Source organism: Dama dama, chromosome X (assembly GCF_033118175.1).
Source record: "Dama dama isolate Ldn47 chromosome X, ASM3311817v1, whole genome shotgun sequence".
NCBI lineage: Eukaryota > Metazoa > Chordata > Mammalia > Artiodactyla > Cervidae > Dama > Dama dama.
The window spans coordinates 10,120,823-10,140,656 of record NC_083714.1 but is presented as its reverse complement, the minus strand read 5'-3'; the positions used below and the strand labels follow the sequence as shown (position 1 = coordinate 10,140,656).

At 41.6% G+C, this 19,834-nt stretch overlaps 1 pseudogene; it reads right to left on the bottom strand.

Moving 5' to 3' along the window:
* Positions 1-238: 238 nt before the first annotated feature.
* On the bottom strand, positions 239-2,037 carry LOC133052150 (E3 ubiquitin-protein ligase RNF168-like; annotated as a pseudogene).
* Between the last annotated feature and the right edge of the window lie 17,797 nt (positions 2,038-19,834).

Genomic DNA, 19,834 nt, shown 5'->3' with positions numbered 1-19,834 from the left:
ACTAAAATATGCACCTTGGGGGAAATGCATGGACATTAAGATTTCTTGGGAGTTGGCCAAGGCATTTTTAAATCCATAAGGACCGTCAACTTGAACTTAGTCCATCACAGTTATTAAAAAATGAAAGGAGTAGAACTCTTGCTTACAACTGGGTTTGGCAGAAACACATCCATATACTCTGCCCCTGTAATCACACAGGCCTTTAACCAGAGACAATGAGTGTGCCCACAGAGCAGCACTAATGAAAAATTTATAAAGAATCTATGATAGAGCTTCACAATCCAGCTTTACTAGGTTGTAAAGACTCTTCTTACCCAAGCATTACTTTGTGTATCTGTGAAACATCTGAAAAATACTTTTCTTTGACTTACCAGGCTGCAGGGAATGAGTCATTTTATGTACAACTATCTATAGTAGAACTTGGTACTTTCTTGCATTAACTGAACAATGTTACAACTGGAACTTAAAAGAAGGGTGCCAATTTTCACTTTTTGAGGCTCTGTGAGGTACTGGATGCTCTAGATCAGTTTGTCTTTTGAAGCTTCTCTCTTTGGTATTCTCCCTCTGTCCATTTAGTAATTTGCCTGAAGGTGAAGACATAGCCCGTAACTGATATTCATCTGGGGATCCTTTTAGCCAGGTTGGCCTCATTTGTTCTTGATTCACCTCTTTCTGACGCTGCAATGCTAATAACCCATCCTATTCTTCTTGTTTATATCTCTCGAAAAATAGACGTTCCAAATCTATCAGTTTTGGGATGAAGCGGGCTTGTTTACTCTTGGTCTGAGGAAGCTTTGGGGAACATTTTTCTTCTTTTTGTAGAACAGCATGGATTGCTGACTGCTTCAGACAAAGATTCCTGGTTTTTTGCTCTGGAGATATCTTTACTGGTCAGCAGGTGAGGCGAGGCTCCTCATTTTCTGTCACAACTGTGTTATTTTTCAGTGTCTGTGTCACATCTGACACTGTACATCCACTCTCTGTTTCACCATAAGGCTTAACTGCAGCTTCTCCAGAAGAGGAAACTCCAGCTTTAGGTTCTTCATGACTGATGACACATGACTCTCTTTCATGACTGCTTTGTTTGGTTTTCACTTTTCCTTCAAGGTACCATTCTCCACCACTGGCACATAACTGAGGTCTAGGTGACTCCACTGAAGCTTCTGCATCTCGCTTTTGAACTTCAAGGCATATTTGAGGAGAAAGTGCTGGCACATCTTCCTCAATTTCTGTGTCTTGCCATGTAGGTTTCTCCCTATCACTGCTGTCAGTTTCCTTGGACCTGGAAGTTTCCCTGTCTTCTTCTACGACTTCAGACTGTGACGCTGACTCAAGTTGAGAATTCAGTGACAAATTCTTTTGAATATCGCCAGTGCTTTTTTGTTTGCTCTTCCTTTTCCTTTGTGACTCGGTTGTGACGGGATTAGATTTTTTTGGAATCCGAGCAGAAAGCCGAGACGCTTTCCTCACAGACATTGCTCATATTAAGGCTTGGCCTTCTTGCCAGCGCTTCATCACTTTTCAGTTGTTCTTCCATCTCTCTGAGCCTTTTTTCTGCCTGTCTCTTTTCCTCTTCTTCCTCCTCTGCCAGTAATCTCCGTATGTATTCTTCACTGGCTTTGTTTTCTTCCTCCTGAATGGCTTGTCGCTCTGCCTCCACCTTGCTTCTCTCCTCTTCATATTCTCTTCTAAATTCCCCAGGTTGACTTAATAGACGAACTGGCTGAGAGTCATCAACGACTTCCTCTGATTGTTGCCCAGAGACTCTAAGCCAGCATTCCTCTGGTTAGGGTTTTTGAATTATCTCCCACAGTTCCATATTGACAAGAGAATTTCTTCAGGTGCGGTACCGAGTCCACGAAGAGACCCGGCTGCAACAGAAAGGACAGCACAAATTTGCCTTCTCCACAGTTGATTCGAAGCATGCTTTACAGAGCATTGGTTGCAAGGCAGTGTCACAGGCTCAATGAGGATTTCCACACAGATGTGGCACGGGCATCCCAACAAGGAAGGGATGGTGCCTTTGGGTACAGCCATTGTAATATGCTAATAAGGTGTATTCAACATCAATACCAGAATGCCAGGATTGAGAGCACCGGAATGTCTTTAAGTAAAAAGGTTCTGTGGGCCAGGTAAACAGTACGACCCCAGAAGGCGGTGTATTTGTCCGTGTTAAAGACAAGCATCCCAAAAGGAAGCAAACGAACGTTGACTGCCCCCAGGCACTGACAACAGTTGCAGTACGGCAGTGGTGGGCACAGGGCTCTCTAGTGAGGCAGAAGGCAGGCGCCAAGTTCCATTCCTCCCTGTTCCCAGGTGAGGCTTCTCCCTTAGTTCTGAGAAGCTAAGCCCGAGACCGCTGAGGTGCGCAGGCCCCAGGCCACCACTCCACGAAGACCAGTGCTTCTTCCGGGATGCCGCCTCAGCAGAGGGACTTCCGTTTGACCTTTGCTGTGGGGTCGACCGCACCTGTGCACCTCTCAGGGCTCTGAGCCGACCCTCCTCTCTCTTGCGCAGTGCAAGTCGCTCAGGGGTGTCTGACTCTTTGCGACCCTGTGAAATTCTCCAGGCCAGAATACTGGAGTGGGTAGCCTTTCCCTTCTCCAGGGGATCTTCCCAACCCAGGGATCGAACCCAGGTCTCCCACATTGCAGGCGGATTCTTTACGAACGGAGCTATCAGGGAAGCCTAATCTTGGGGGCAGTGCTGTAGCAATCTCAAAAGGGCTAGTGAGGTCACAACGCTCTCCCTCTCTCCTTTTTCTTACAGGACACCAATCATTCATTGTAGAGTCTACTCTAAATACAGGATGATTTCATGTCAATATCCGTAGTTTCATGTCACAGACCTTATTCCCCAAAATGGTCTCATCACAGGTTCAGGGATTGCGGTTTGGACATGTCTTTTTCAGGATATATGTCAACCCACTGTAGTGATAGGAGGGTTGAAAAACTAAAATGAGCTCTTACCTTTTGTAGATAGGTATACAAACACATGCCTACGTGCATAAATATATAAATGCCTGCATAAGAAAGAATATAATGCATTCTTGAACAATGAAATGCGGATAAAAACATTCAGCAAGTGTTTGGGGGTTGTATGTTTTGGGCAAATGTTGCTTTTCCACTGTTTATTATGTTATTTATTTTTTACCTAAAAGAGATGTCTATTGCTCTTGCAAATGTTAAAAACATGAAATGGCAGGGAAGCAAGTACATTCTTACCACATCCCTAGAAAAGCCTTTAGAACAGTAATAGTTTTCAGAGACAGGAAGAGAGATGAGAGGTTGAGGAAGTCCCTTCCTCCATATAACAAGAAAATTCCCCTCCAATAACAACCAAAATTATGAATATCAATGCTTTAAGTTTCTTGTTATTAAATTGGAGGAAAATATTGGACCTCAGTTTGACAGTTTAAATTTTTAAATGGAGGATAATTGCATTACAATGTTGTGCTGGTTTCTGCCATACAACATAACAAATCAGTTGTAACTATATATATATATCCTCTCCGTCTCCACTCCCCTCCCCCCATCCTGCCCCTTTATTCATACAAACTCCAGTCTGGGTTCCCTGTGTTATATGGCACTTTCTCACTAGCTATGTCTTTTACACGTGGTAATGTGTATATATATATATGTCAGTGCTACTTTTGTGATTCGTCTCACCCTCTCATTCCCCTGCTGTGTCCCCAAGTCTGTTCCCTATGTCTGGTTCTCCATTCCTTCCCTGCAAATATGTTCATTAGTATCATTTTTCTAGATTTCATATATATGCTTTAATTTACTATATTTGTTTTTCTCTTTCTGACTTACGTCACTCTGTGTAACAGTTTCTAGGTTCATCCACATCATTATGACTGACTCAAATTTGTTCCTTTGCTGAGTAGTATTCCATTGTACATATGTACCACTACTTCTTTGTCCATGCATCTGTATATGCACATCTAGGTTGCTTCTGTGTCCTGCCTATTGTAAATAGTGCTGCAGTACACCTTAGGGTACATGTTTCTTTTTGAGTTGTGAGTTTCTCAGGATATATGCCCAAGAGTGGAATTGATGGGTCATATGATAGTTTTGTTGTTGTTGTTTTGTTTTTTTCATTTATTTTTATTAGTTGGAGGCTAATTACTTTCCAATATTGTAGTGGTTTTTGCCATACATTGACATGAATCAGCCATGGATTTACATGTGTTCCCCATCTCGATCCCCCCTCCCGCCTCCCTCTCCATCCCATCCCTCTGGGTCTTCCCAGTGCACCAGCCCTAAGCACTTGTCTCATGCATCCAACCTGGGCTGGTGATCTGTTTCACCCTTGATAGTATACTTGTTTCAGTGCTATTCTCTCAGAACGTCCCACCCTCGCCTTCTCCCACAGAGTCCAAAAGTCTGTTCTTTACATCTGTGTCTCTTTTTCTGTCCTGCATATAGGGTTATAGTTACCATCTTTTTAAATTCCATATATATGCATTAGTATACTGTATTGGTCTTTATCTTTCTGCCTTACTTCACTCTGTATAATGGGCTCCAGTTTCATCCATCTCATTAGAACCGATTCAAATGAATTCTTTTTAATGGCTGAGTGATATTCCATGGTGTATATGTACCACAGCTTCCTTATCCATTCATTTGCTGATGGGCATCTAGGTTGCTTCCATGTCCTGGCAATTATAAAGAGTGTTGCGATGAACACTGGGGTGCATGTGTCTCTTTCAGATCTGGTTTCCTCGGTGTGTATGCCCAGGAGTTGGATTGCTGGGTCATATGGCAGTTCTATTTCCAGGTTTTTAAGGAAACTCCACACTCTTCTCCATAGGGGATGTACTAGTTTGCATTCCCACCAACACTGTAAGAGGGTTCCCTTTTCTCCACACCCTCTCCAGCATTTATTGCTTGTAGACTTTCGGATAGCAGCTATCCTGACTGGCGTGTAATGGTACCTCATTGTGGTTTGGATTTGCATTTCTCTGATAATGAGTGATGTAGAGCATTTTTCATGTGTTTGCTAGCCATCTGTATGTCTTCTTTGGAGAAATGTCTGTTTAGTTCTTTGGCCCATTTTTTGATTTTTCTGGAATTGAGCTACAGGAGTTGCTTGTATATTTTTGAGATTAATCCTTTGTCTGTTGGTTTATTTGCTATTATTTTCTCCCATTTTGAATCCTGACTTTTCACCTTGCATATACTTTCCTTTGTTGTGCAAAATCTTTTAAGTTTAATTAGGTCCCATTTGTTTATTTTTGCTTTTATTTCCAATATCCTGGAGGTGGGTCATAGAGGATCCTGCTGTGGTTTATGTCGGAGAGTGTTTTGCCTATGTTCTCCTCTAGGAGTTTTATAGTTTCTGGTCTTACATTTAGATCTTTAATTCGTTTTGAGTTTAATTTTGTGTATGATGTTAGAAAGTGTTCTAGTTTCATTCTTTTACAAGTGGTTGACCAGTTTTCCCAGCACCACTTGTTAAAGAGGTGGTCTTTTTTCCATTGTATATCCTTGCCTTCTTTCTCGAATAGTTTTATTCCTAATTTTTCTCAGGAATGTGCATACTGTTCCCCACAGTGGCTGTATCAATTTACATTCCCACCAAAAGTGCAAGAGGGTTCCCTTTTCTCCACATCTTCTCCAGCATTTATTGTTTATAGATTTGTTGATAATAGCCATTCTGACTAGTATGTGGTGGTACTTTGTTGCAGTTTTGATTTACATTTCTCTAATAATGAGCAGTGTTGAAGCATCTTATCATGTGTTTATTGGCCATCTGTATGTCTTCTTTGCAGAAGACATTGTTTATATCTTCTGCCTTTTTTTTTGATTGGGTTGTTTGTTTTTTTCATATTGAGCTGACTGAGCAGCTTATATATTTTGGAGATTAATCCTTTGTCAGTTTTTTCGCTTGCAATTGTTTTCTCCCATTCTGAGGGTTGTCTTTTCATTTTGTTTATAGTTTCCCTTGCTGTGCAAAAGCTTTTAAGTTTTATTAAATTGTATTTGTTAATTTTTCTTTTATTTCCATTACTCTAGGAGGTGGGTCCAAGAGAATCTTGCTATGATTTTTGGCATAGAATATTCTGCCTATGTTTTCATTAAAGAGTTTTGTAATTTCTGGCCTACACTTAAGTCTTTAGTCCATTTTGAGTTTGTTTTCGTGCATGGTTTTCCAAAGCATTGTGTGTCCTGATGACAATGAGTCTTATCAGGTGAGAGGTAGCAGTGGGCACTAGTTAGATGTGGGGCTCAGCAGCCACCTAGAATCTGTTCGCATCTTAGTCTTGTGACTGCTTAGCCCTGCCCTCAATGTGCTTCATTTCCCTGATGTTTAAAGTTGGGCAAGGGTAGCTCCTCCTCATAGACTGTGGTGAGGGTTTAATGAGAAGCTACAGGTTTAGCACTTACAACAGTGTGGGGAACCAAGGGAGTCAGCAATAATAATTAACAATTCTTAGAATTATCATACCTAAATTGGACATTGGTGATTCTATTCCCATTTTTATGATTACATGGGCCTATATCATGTGTGACTTTTTGTGACCCCATGGACTCTAGCCCACTAGGCTCTTCTGTCCATGGGATTTTCCAGGCAAGAATACTGAAATGGGTTGCCATGACCTCCTTGAAGGCATCTTCCTGACCCAGGGATCAAGCCGCTGTCTCTGAGCTCTCCTTCACTGGCAGATGTGTTCTTTTACCTTAACACCACCCAGGAAGCCCACATTAGCATTTCTCCAAAGAAAGCAATTGTATAAAATGATAAGTAGGCCATCACCTGATTACTATGCTATAAGATGAACACTTACATTTATATAGCAAAATGTCTCAGAAACAAATATACACTCAAATGTTAAGAATTCTTCTCCATAAATAATATGGTTTTAAGAGGTTTTAATGATTTTTTCCTAAATGCATTTTCATATTGTTCTACAAATAAAGTGTCTTGGATAAATCTTCTTAAGTGAATAATGCAAAGAAATAAAGGAGAACAATAGGATAGGAAACACTAGAGATATTTTCAAGAAAATTAAGATATCAAGGGAACATTTTATGCAAAAATGGGCACTATGAAAGATGGAAACAGCAAGGAGCTAACAAAAGCAAAAGAGATTAAGAAGTGGCAAAAACACATAAGAACTATACAAAAAAGATAGTAGTGACCCGGAAAGCCACAATGGTGTGGCTACTCACTTAGAGCCAGACATCCTGCAGTGTGAAGTTAATTGGGCCTTAGGAAACATGATTATGAAAAGCCAGTGGAAGTGATGGAATTCCAGCTGAGCTATTTAAATCCTAAAAGATGATGATGTTAAAGTGTTGCACTCAACATGTCATCAAATTTGGAAAACTCAGCGTTGGCCATGGGACTAGAAGTCAGTTTTCATTCCAATCCCAAAGAAGGCCAAGGCCAAAGAATGCTCAAACTATCATACAATTGAGATCATTTCACATGCCAGCAAGGTTATGATCAAAAACCACCAAGTTAGGGTTCATCAATATGTGAACTGAGAACTTCGATGCACAAATGGATTTAGAAAAGACAGAGGAACCAGAGATCAATTGCCAGCCTCCATTGGGTCATAGAAAAAGCAAGCACATTCCAGAAAAACACCTGTACTAAGTCACTTCAGCTGTGTCTGATGCTTTGCGATACTATGGACCATAGCCTGCCAGGCCCCTCTGTCCAAGGGATTCTCCAGGCAAGAATACTGGAGTGGATTGCCATGCCCTCCTCCAGGGGATCTTCCCGACCCAGGGACTGAACCTGTTTTGCTGATGTCTCCTGCACTGGCAGGTGGGTTCTTTACCACTAATGCCACCTGTTAGCATATGAAGTGAACACAGCTGTACCATAGTTTGTACATTCTTTGGCATTGCATTTCTTTGGGATTGGAATGAAAACCGACCTTTTCCAGTCCTGTGGTCACTGCTGCACTTTCCAAATTTGCTGGCCTATTAAGTGCATCAATTTAACAGCATTCATGCTTTAGGATTTGAAATAGCTCAGCTGGAATTTCATCACATCCAGTAGCTGTGTTCCTAGTAATGCTTCCTAAGGCCCACTTGACTTCACACTCCAGGATGCCTGGCTCTAGGTAAGTGATCACACCATTGTGGTTATCTGGGTCATTATGGTCATTCTGTATAATTCTTCTGTGTATTTTTGCTACCTCTTCTTAATATCTTCTGCTTCTGTTAGGTCCATACCATTTCTGTCCTTTATTGTGCCCATCTTTGCATGAAATGTTCTTTGGTATCTCCAGTTTTCTTAAAGTGATCTCTAGTCTTTCCCACTCTGTTGTTTTCCTCTATTTCTTTGCACTGTCCACTTAAGAAGGCTTTCTTATCTCTCCTTGCTATTCTTTGAAACTCTGCATTCAGATGGGTATATCTTTCCTTTTTTCTTTTGCCTTTTGTTTCTCTTTTTTCCTCAGCTATTTGTAAATGCTTTCTCAGACAACCATTTTGCCCTTTGACATTTCGTCTTCTTGGGGATGGTTTTGATCACTATCTCCTGTGAAATGTTATGAACCTCCATCCACAGTTCTTCAGGCATTCTATCAGATCTAATTCCCTTGAATCTATTTTTCACTTTTACTGTAAAACCATAAGGGATTTGATTTAGGTCATATCTGAATGGCCTAGGGGTTTTCCCTACTTTCTTCAATTTAATCCTGAATTTAACATTAAGCAGCTCCTGATCTGAGCCACAGTGAGCTCCCAGTCTGGTTTTTTCTGAGTGCATAGAAATTCTCTACCTTCGGGTGCAAAGAATATAATCAATCTGATTTTGGTATTGTCCATCTAGTGATATCCATGTGTAGGTCATCTCTTGTGTTGTTGGAAGAGGGTGTTTGCTATGACCAGTGCTTTCTCTTGGCAAAACTCTATTGGGCTTTGCCCAGCTTCATTTTGTACTCCAAGGCCAAAGTTGCTTGATACTCCAGGTTAACTCTTGACTTCCTCCTTTTGCATTCCAATGCTCTATGAAGAAATGGACATCTTTTTCTGGTGTTTGTTCTAGACATTCTCTGGGAATGCTTCAGTACCATGCAGACTCACTTCATATAATTTGCAATTACTTACTCCATCCTTATTAAGCAAGATTTAATGATTATTTTGTAATACTGTTTTTTTTTTAACATTTTCAGTATTATAATTTGAAAATAATATGGCTCATTACATTTTAAAAAATTGCTACCCTGGACAGAATGAAATGTGAGTACCAAAAGAAATTAGGATTCTGACACGTTCTGGAGGCTTCAGGACATAATGGGGAAAACTTTAGTGAAATCTAGTTTACATGACTAAGCACATATTTAAAAGGAGTTTTGCCCTTTTATCTAGCTTCTCCTAACTTCTAATTATGCTTGTTTTTGTTGTTCAGTCACTATATCATGTAGACCCTTTGCGACCCCATGGACTGCAGCATACCAGGCCTTCCCTGTCTTTCACCATCTCAAGGAGTTTGCTTAAATTCATGTCCATTGAGTCGGTGATGTCATCCAATCATCTCATCCTCTGCCACCAAATTCTTTTGCCTTCTATCTTTTCCAGCATCAGGATCTTTCCCAGTGACTCAGCTCTTCACATCAAGTAGCCAAAGTGTTGGAGTTTCAGCTTCAGCATCAGGGCTTCCAATAAATATTCAGGGTTGAATTCCCTTAAGATTGACTGGTTTGATTTCCTTGCTCTCCAAGGGTCTCTCAGGAGTCTTCTCTAGCACCACAAATCGAAGTCATCTATTCTTTGGGACTATTCATTTCAGTTGCTCAGTCATGTCTGATTCTTTGTGACCCCATGAACTGCAGTACGCCAGGCCTCCCTGTCCATCACTAACCCCTGGAGTCCACTCAAACCCATGTCCATTGAGTTGATGATGCCATCCAACCATCTCATCCTCTGTTGTCCCCTTCTCCTCCTGCCCTCAATCTTTCCCAGCGTCAGGGTCTTTTCAAATGAGTCAGCTCTTTGCATCAGGTGTCCAAATTATTGGGCTTTCAGCTTCAACATCAGTCCTACCAATGAGCACCCAGGACTGATCTCCTTTAGGATGGACTGGTTGAATCTCCTTGCAGAACAAGGGACTCTCAAGAGTCTTCTCCAACACCACAGTTCAAAAGCACCAATTCTTTGGTGCTCAGTTTTCTTTGTAGTCCAACTCTCACATCCATACATGACCACTGGAAAAACCTTAGCCTTGACTAGACGGACCTTTGTTGACAAAGTAATGTCTCTGCTTTTCAATATGCTGCCTAGGTTGGTCATAACTTTCCTACCAAGGAGTAAGCGTCTTTTAATTTCATGGCTGCAATCACCATTTGCAGTGATTTTGGAGCCCAGAAAAATAAAGTCAGCCACTGTTTCCACTGTTTCCCCATCTATTTGCCATGAAGTGATGGGACCGGATGCCATGATCTTAGTTTTCTGAATGTTGACCATTAAGCCAACTTTTTCACTCTCCTCTTTCACTTTCATCACCAGGCTTTTTAGTTCTTCTTTACTTTCTGCCATAAGGATGGTATCATCTGCATATCTGAGGTCATTGATATTTCTCTCGGCAATCTTGATTCCAGCTGGTGCTTCCTCAAGCCCAGCATTTCTTATGATGTACTCTGCATATAAATTAAATAAGCAGGGTGACAATATGCAGCCTTGATTTAGGTCATACCTGAATTGTCTAGTGGTTTTCCCTACTTTCTTCAATTTAAGTCTGAATATTCAGGACTACCTTCAGACTTAAATTGAAGAAAGTAGGGAAAACCACTAGGCGATTCAGGTATGACCTAAATCAAGTCTGTAATGATTATACAATGGAAGTGACAAATAGATTCAAGGGATTAGATATGGTAGACAGAGTACCTGAAAAACTACAGACTGAGGTTACTAATACTGTACAGAAGGCAGTGATCTAAACAATCCCCAAAAAAAAGAAATGCAAAAGGGCAAAATGGTTGTCTGAGGAGGTCTTACAAATAGCTGAGAAAAGAAGAGAAGCAAAAGAGAAAAGGAAATATATACCCATCTGAATGCAGAGTTTCAAAGAATAGAAAGGAGAGATAAGCAGGCGTTCTTATGTGGACAGTACAAAGAAATAGAGGATAAAAATAGAATGGGAAAGCCTAGCGATCTCCTCAAGAAAACTAGAGATATCAAGAGAACATTCCATGCAATGATGGGCACAATTAAGGACAGAAACGGTTTGGACCTAACAGAAGCAGAAGGTATTAAGAAGTGCAAGAATACACAAAAGAACTGCACAAAAAAGGACTTAATGACAAAGATAACCTCGATGGTGTGATAACTCACCTAGAGCCAGATGTCCTGGAATGCGAAGTCAAGTGGGCCTTAGGCAGCATTACTAAGAATACAGCTCATGGAGGTGATGGAATTCCAGCTAAGATATTTCAAATTGTAAAGGATGCTGCTGTTGAAGTACTGCACTCAATACGTCAGCAAACTTGGAAAACTCAGAAGTGGCCACAGGACAGGAAAAGTTGTTTCCTTCCAATCCCAAAGAAAGGCAATGCCAAAGAATGTTCAATTGACCACACAGTTGTACTCATTTCATATGCTAGCAAGGTAATGCTCAAAATCTTTCAAACTGGGCTTCAAGTATGTGAACTGAAAACTTCCAGAGGTCCAATATGGATTTAGAAAAGGTAGAGGAATGAACCAGACATCAAATTGCCACCATTCTTTGGATCATAGACAAAGCAAGAGAGTTCCAGAAAAACATCTACTTCTGCTTCATTGACTACACTAACGCTTTTAACTGTGTTCAGTTCAGTTCAGTCACTCAGCTATGTCCAAATCTCTGCAACCCCATGGACTGCAGCATGCCAGGCTTCCATGTTTTTCACCAATTCTCAGAGCTTGCTCAAACTCATGTCCATCAGGCCGGTGATGCCATCCAACCATCTTATCCTCTATCGTCCCCTTCTCCTCCCAACTTCAATCTTTCCCAGCATTAGGGTCTTTTCCAATGAGTCACTTCTTTGCATCAGGTGGCCAAAGTATTGGAGCTTCAGTTTCAGCATCAGTCCTTCCAATGAATATTCAGGACTCATTTCTTTTAGGATTGACTGGTTTGACCTCCTTGCAGTCCAAGGAACTCTCAACAGTCTTCTCCAACACCACAGTTCAAAAGCCTCAATTCTTCAGCACTCAGCTTTCTTTATGGTCCAAGTCTCACATCCATATATGACTATTGGAAAAACCATAGCTTTGACTAGATGGACTTTGTCAGTTAAGTAATATCTCTGCTTTTTAATATGCTGTCTAGGTTTGTCACAGCTGTTCCTCCAAGGAGCAAGTGTCTTTTAATTTCATGGCTGTAGTCACCATCTGCAGTGATTTTGGAGCCCAAGAAAATAGTCGGTCACTGTTTCCATTGTTTACCTATCTATTTGCTATGAAGTGATGGGACCAGATGCAAGATCTTCATTCTTTGAAGGTTGAGTTTTAAGCCAGCTTTCAAACTCTCCTCTTTCACTTTCATCAATAGGATCTTTAGTTCTTCGCTTTCTGCCACAAGGGTGGTGTCATCTGCATATCTGAGGTTATTGATATTTCTCCCAGCAATCACGGTTCCAGCTCTTCATCCAGCCCAGCATTTCTCATGATGTACTCTGCATATAAGTTCAATAAGCAGGGTGACAATATACAGCCTTGATGTACTCCTTTCCCAATTTGGAACCAGTCTGTTGTTCCATATCCAGTTCTAACTGTTGCTTCTTGACCTGCACACAGATTTCTCAGGAGGCAGGTCAGGTGGTCTGGTATTCCCATGTTTTTAAGAATTTTCCACAGTTTGTTGTGATCCACACAAAAGCTTTGGCATAGTCAACAAAGCGGAAGTAGATGCTTTTCTGGAATTCTCTTGCTTTTCCTATGATCCAGTGGATGTCGGCAATTTGATCTCTGGTTCTCTGCCGTTCCTAAATCCACCTTACTGGATTGCATATAAATGATTCCAGTCCAGTATGAATGGAATCATTTACATGAAATGTTCAAAAAGACTATGTATATAGCTGTACCCAGGGAATTTCCCCCTTTTACCCAGACTTCTGGAAAGTTTCTATCTGGTGCATTTGGGCTCCAGTGCATGCCTGTTTAGTTGTGTCCCACTCTTTGTGACTCCACGGACTATAGCCCACCAGACTCCTCTGTCCGTGGAATTTTCCAGGCAAGAATACTGAAGTGGGTTGCCATTTCCTCCTCCAGGGCATCTTCCCGACCCAGGGATCAAACCTGTGTCTCCTGCCACTTGCTTGGCACACAGATTCTTTACCACTGTGCCACCTGTGAAGCCCCCAAAGGTCCCTATATCCTTCCTTCAGGCTACAATTAATGCTTCTGTCACAAGTGGCAGTAGTACACTGCCATTTTCAAATCTCTCTACAAAGATATTTATTTAGAGAGTGACAAACAAAACACCATACCCTTTCTTAAAATCCAGCCTATGAGTGTAAGCACAGAATGATTCCAATACTTTCTGAAAAAAACCCTTACAATGTAAAAGACTGTGAAAACATATTCTGAGCCTACACATGATGAAATACCAGGTGGCAGAACTGCACGTAGACAGTGGTAGGTGAAAGGCAGTGCTGGTCCAGGGACATAACTGAGAGGTTCGTGAATGAGATCAGCCTCTGGGCAGCTGTGTCCACTATCCTGGCTAGAAGATGATAGGGGGTGGGAGAAAGGCTTGGTAGCAAGTATAGGGGTGGGATAATGCAGGGTGAATGCTCTGCTCCCTGTGACAGACTTCTGCTGTGGTCCACATTGTGCATCATGTGACTCTGATGAGGGATGAATCAATGAATGTGAAGTACACTTGGGGTCAACAGCAAGCAGAAATGATTTAATATACATATCAATATGCCGAATAGAATTGCTATCGTTGTAAACAAACCGTTTCACCACATCTTTTTACTCTGAGAATTGTACTGCTTTCCGTTAAAAAAAAGAACAAACAAGGAGACGGTTATGATGCCACATGGGGGCCAAATCCAGTATGGAAGCTCTCAGAGTGCCGGGAGAGAGGGTGCTGGGCAAGTAGGAGGGAGAGATGGAGTTTGGGAGCTTGGAGTTTGGGAACAGCCAGGGTTTTCTGGGTTTTCACGTAACTGGAGCAATCCTCTCTATCCATCACTTTTCTGTGATGTTAAAAAAATTCATTTCCTGAAATATGTAAACCTGAGATTGGAAGTCCACCTCCGGTCAGAACTGAGGGTAAAGATCCAACTGTGAGTGAGTATTTTATGTAGAAGAACCAAAGGGGACAGGGACAGAAACACACACACACACATTCCATTCAGTTTGAAAAATCAACTTCATTTCCCAATGAAATTGAATACAAGGAATACTTTCACAAAATAATGAATAATACACAGTAATTTTTGTCACTTTGTTCACAAGTATTTTCTGCTTTCAAAGTTTTACCCACATACTGGTTTTCCTGAGTAGAGCATTTCAAACACTATATATGAGTAAATTTATAAATTAAAATTATCCTACCTCTTTCACCAGTCCTACTCCTACCCCCCAACCCAAAGGGGGCTGTTGTCATAGGATGGTACCTCCTCTCCAGGGACCTGTAGGTGAAAGCATACTTGCACACTCTCATGTTCTTTTCTAAGAGATTTCCTATCTTTTCTTTTCCACTTAATATTAATTCATAGGATTTAAAACATAATTTCATGATATTAGTTCTTGTGATTTTTGGCATATTTTAACATGCTCATTGTTTCTCTACATTTTTATCTGAATCTCAGTTGAAATTACTTGCCAGTCTCCTTGATAGTAAGGTTGTTGGACAAATCAAAGACACTAACCCAATATCTGAGGTAGAGTTTGCAAATATTCCCCCTAAATTCTTCACAAATTTCTCTGGGCTTTAAAATTCCCTGGAACATACCGGGTATAGGAAGGGAAAACACTTTTGCCAATGTCCTTCGCTTTCAACCCAAGATAATATAAATGTTTGTCCTTCCAGATTGGGCATTCCTCTATATTTCTCTTTGCCAGGAAGGACGTCAAGAAAGCCACTCCTACAACAGAAGAGAGACGAGACAGATACTCCAGTAACTCTTCCAAGCACACTTTACTTGGTGGGGATTCTTGAGAGGCTTCCTGTAGAGCATTTCGTCCAATCAGATGTCCCCTGTTCACATGGCCTCATTTGCATACGCCATATATAAATGGAAAATAGTAGCACCAAGACCGCTTTTCTATTTCAATCCAAGGGCCTTGAAATGTGTTTCCTTGGTGTCTGAATGTTTCCCTAATTCTATGTTTCCCCAGAGTGGTGTCTGGAAAGCCACTTTGAAAACATACTTTGATGAATGGAGGGAGATGGCATAGTAGACATCAGCAAGCACAGATAGCTCCCTAGGGTTTTGTGACTCAGTTCCCTGTATGGCATTTCATCCAATCAGATGCTGCCTCTACACAGGGCCTCATTTGCATACAATGTATAAAATGAAAAATACATTTGCCACCGCCTTTCTCTGTCAATCCTAGATACATTAAATGTCTGTCCTTCCCGGCTGAGCTTTCCCCGCTCTCTATCATTGGCCAGGAGCCTGGCAAGGAAGTCACTTCCAATACACACGAGGAATAACAGAAAGAGCTAGCCCAGTAACAAATGCAAGCACCTATGACTCCCTGGAACATTTTGACCAGTGTTTCTTCCATTGCGTTTCATAAAATCAGATGTCGCTTTTGTGCAAGGCCTTATTTGCATAGAAAATATATAAATAGACACTATGGCTCCCCATCCCCTTAATCTTCATTTCCTGATAGTGTAAATTTTTGTCCCTGTAACTGAGAACTCCTCTAAGTGTCTCTTTGCCTAGAACGGCAGCAAGAAAGCCACTTGGAAAACAGAGCATGGAAAATGAGAGGATGGAGATAGCGCAGTATATAGTGCAAGCACAAACGGTTCTCTGGGGTTTTGTGACACAGTTTCAGGTATTGCATTTCAGCCAATCAGATGCTGGGTCTGCACAAGGCCTCATTTGCATACAGGGTATAGGAAGGGAAAACACTTTTGCCAATGCCATTCACTTTCACTCCAAGATAATGTAAATGTCTGTCCTTCCTGAGTGGGCATTCCTCTCTCTCTCTCTCTCTTTCCCAGGAAGGGCATCAAGAAAGCACCTTCCACACCAGAGAAGGACAGACAGAGACAGACACTCCAGTAATTCTTCTAGGCACACTTTACTTCCTGGGGATTCTCGACAGGGCTTCCTGTAGAGCATTTCATCCAATCAGCTGTTGCCTGTTCTCATGGCCTCATTTGCATACAGTATATAAAAATGGAACACCATAGCACCACCGCCACCGCTTTTGGCTTTCAATCCTAGACCCCGTAAGTATGTGTCCTCGGTGGTTGAACATTTTCCTAATTCTCTCATTGCTCAGAAGCACACCTGAAAAGCCACTTCGAAAACAGATTGTGATGAACTGAGACATAACATAGTAGATATCGCAAGGACAGATAACTCCCTAGGGTTCGGTGATTTAGGTTACTGGATGGCATTTCATCCAATCAGATGCTGCCCCTACCCAGAGCCTCATTTGCATATAGTGAATATGCTAACATGGACTGGAATGGGTGAACTTAACTCAGATGACCATTATATCTACTACTATGGGCAGGAATACCTTAGAAGAAATGGAGAAGCCATCATAGTCAACAAAAGAGTCCAAAATGCAGTGCTTGGATGCAATCTCAAAAACAACAGAATGATTTCTGTTCGATTCCAAGGAAAACCATTCAATATCACAGTAATTCAAGTCTATGCCCCAACCAGTAATGCTGAAGAGGCTGAAGTTGAATGGTTCTATGAAGACCTACAAGACCTTCTAGAACTAACACCCCCAAAAGATGTCCTTTTCATTACAGGGGACTGGAATGCAAAAGTAGGAAGTCAAGAAACACCTGGAGTAACAGGCAAATTTGGCCTTGGAGAACAGAATGAAGCAGGGCAAAGGCTAATAGAGTTCTGCCAAGAGAACGCACTGGTCATAGTAAACACCTTCTTCCAACAACACAAGCGAAGACTCTACACATGGACATAACCAGATGGTCTATACGGAAATCAGATTGATTATATTCTTTGCAGCCAAAGGTGGAGAAGCTCTATACAGTCAGCAAAAAAAAGACAGGGAGCTGATTGTGGCTCAGATCATGAACTCCTTATTGCCAAATTCAGATTTAAATTGAAGAAAGCAGGGAAAACCGCTAGACCATTCAGGTATGACCTAAATCAAATCCCTTATGACTATATAGGTGGAAGTGAGAAATAGATTTAAGGGACTAGATCTGATAGACAGAGTGCCTAATGAACTATGGACGGAGGTTCGTGACATTGTACAGGAGACAGGGATCAAGACCATCCCCACGGAAAAGAAATGCAAAAAGGCAACATGGTTGTCTGAGGAGGCCTTACAAATAGCTGTGAAAAGAAGGGAAGCAAAAAGCAAAGGAGAAAAGGAAAGATATTCCCATTTGAATGCAGAGATCCAAAGAATAGCAAGAAGAGATAAGAAAGCCTTCCTCAGAGATCAATGCAAAGAAATAGAGGAAAACAACAGAATGGGAAAGACTAGAGATCTCTTCAAGAAAGTTAGAGACACCAAGGGAACATTTCATGCAAAGATGGGCTCAATAAAGGACAGAAATGGTAGGGACCTAACGGAAGCAGAAGATATTAAGAAGAGGTGGCAAGAATACACAGAAGAACTCTACAAAAAAGATCTTCATGACCAGATAATCACAATGGTGTGATCACTCACCTAGAGCCAGACATCCTGGAATGTGAAGTCAAGTGGGCCTTAGAAAGCATCACTACGAACAAAGCTAGTGGAAGTGATGGAATTCCAGTTGAGCTATTTCAAATCCTGAAAGATGATGCTGTGAAAGTGCTGTACTCAATATGCCAGCAAATTTGGAAAACTCAGCAGTGGCCACAGGACTGGAAAAAGTCCGTTTTCATTCCAATCCCTAAGAAAGGCAATCCCAAAGAATACTCAAACTACTGCACAATTGCACTCATCTCACATGCTAGTAAAGTAATGCTCAAAATTCTCCAAGCCAGGCTTCAGCAATACCTGAACTGTGAACTTCCAGATGTTCAAGCTGGTTTTAGAAAAAGCAGAGGAACCAGAGTTCAAATTGCCAACATCCAATGGATCATCGAAAAAGCAAGAGAGTTCCAGAAAAACATCTATTTCTGCTTTATTGACTATGCCAATGCCTTCGACTGTGTGGATCACAATAAACTGTGGAAAATTCTAAAGGAGATGGGAATAGCAGACCACCTGACCTGCCTCTTGAGAAACCTGTATGCAGGTCAGGAAGCAACAGTTAGAACTGGACATGGAACAACAGACTGGTTCCAAAGAGGAAAAGGAGTATGTCAAGGCTGTACCTTGACACCCTACTTATTTAACTTATATGCAGAGTACATCATGAGAAATGCTGGGCTGGAGGAAGCACAAGCTGGAATCAAGTTTGCTGGGAGAAATATCAATAACCTTAGATATGCAGATGACACCACTGTTATGGCAGAAAGTGAAGAAGATCTAAAGAGCCTCTTGATGAGAGTGAAAGAGGAGAGTGAAAAAGTTGGCTTAAATGTCAACATTAAGAAAACTAAGATCATGGCATCCAGTCTCATCACTTCATGGGAAATAAATGGGGAAACAGCAGAAACAGTGGCTGACTTTGTTTTTCTGGGCTCCAAAATCACTGAAGATGGTGATTGTAGCCATGAAATTAAAAGACGCTTACTCCTTGGAAGGAAAGTTATGACCAATCTAGATAGCATATTAAAAAGCAGAGACATTACTTGGCCAACAAAGGTCCACCTAGTCAAGGCTATGGTTTTTCCAGTGGTCATGTATGGATGTGAGAGTTGGATTATATAGAAAGCTGAGCGCAGAAGAATTGATGCTTTTGAACTGTGGTGTTGGAGAAGACTCTTGAGAGTCCCTTGGACTGCAAGCAGATCCAACCAGTCCATCCTGAAGGAGATAAGTCCTGGGTGTTCACTGGAAGGACTGATGCTGAAGCTGAAATTCCAGTACTTTGGCCACCTCATGTGAAGAGTTGACTCATTGGAAAAGACCCTGTTGCTGGGAGGGATTGGGGGCAGGAGGAGAAGGGGATGACAGAGGATGAGATGGCTGGATGGCATCACCAACTCGATGGGCATGAGTTTGAGTAAACTCCGGGAGTTGGTGATGGACAGGGAGGCCTGGCATACTGCTATTCATGGGGTTGTAAAGAGTTGGACATGACTGAGCGACTGAACCAAACTGAATATACTGGGAACACGATTATCACCACTGCCGCTGCTGCCGCTTTTGTCTTCCAACCCAAGACACTGTAAATGTGCTTCCTTGGTGGCTGAACTTTTCACTAGTATGATCATGACCTGGAAGGGCATCTGGAGAGCCACCTGGAAGACAGATTGTGATGAATAGATAGAGATAGCATAGCAGATATGGCAGGCACAGATAACTCCCTAGGGTTTTGTGACTCGGTTCCCTGTATGGCATTTTATCCAATCAGCTGCTGCCTCTTCTCAAGGGCTCATTGGCATACAGCCTATACAGTGGAAAACATTTGCCACTGCCTTTCTATTTCAATGTTAGATACACTAAATGTCTGTCTTTCCCTGCTGAGCATTCCTCTTTATCACTGGCCAGGAACCTGGCAAGGAAGTCACTTCCAATACAGACAAGGAATAACAGATAGAGATAGCCCAGCAACAATTACAAGCACAGAGAACTCCCTGGAACATTCTGTCAAGTTTTTTTTTCCATTGCAT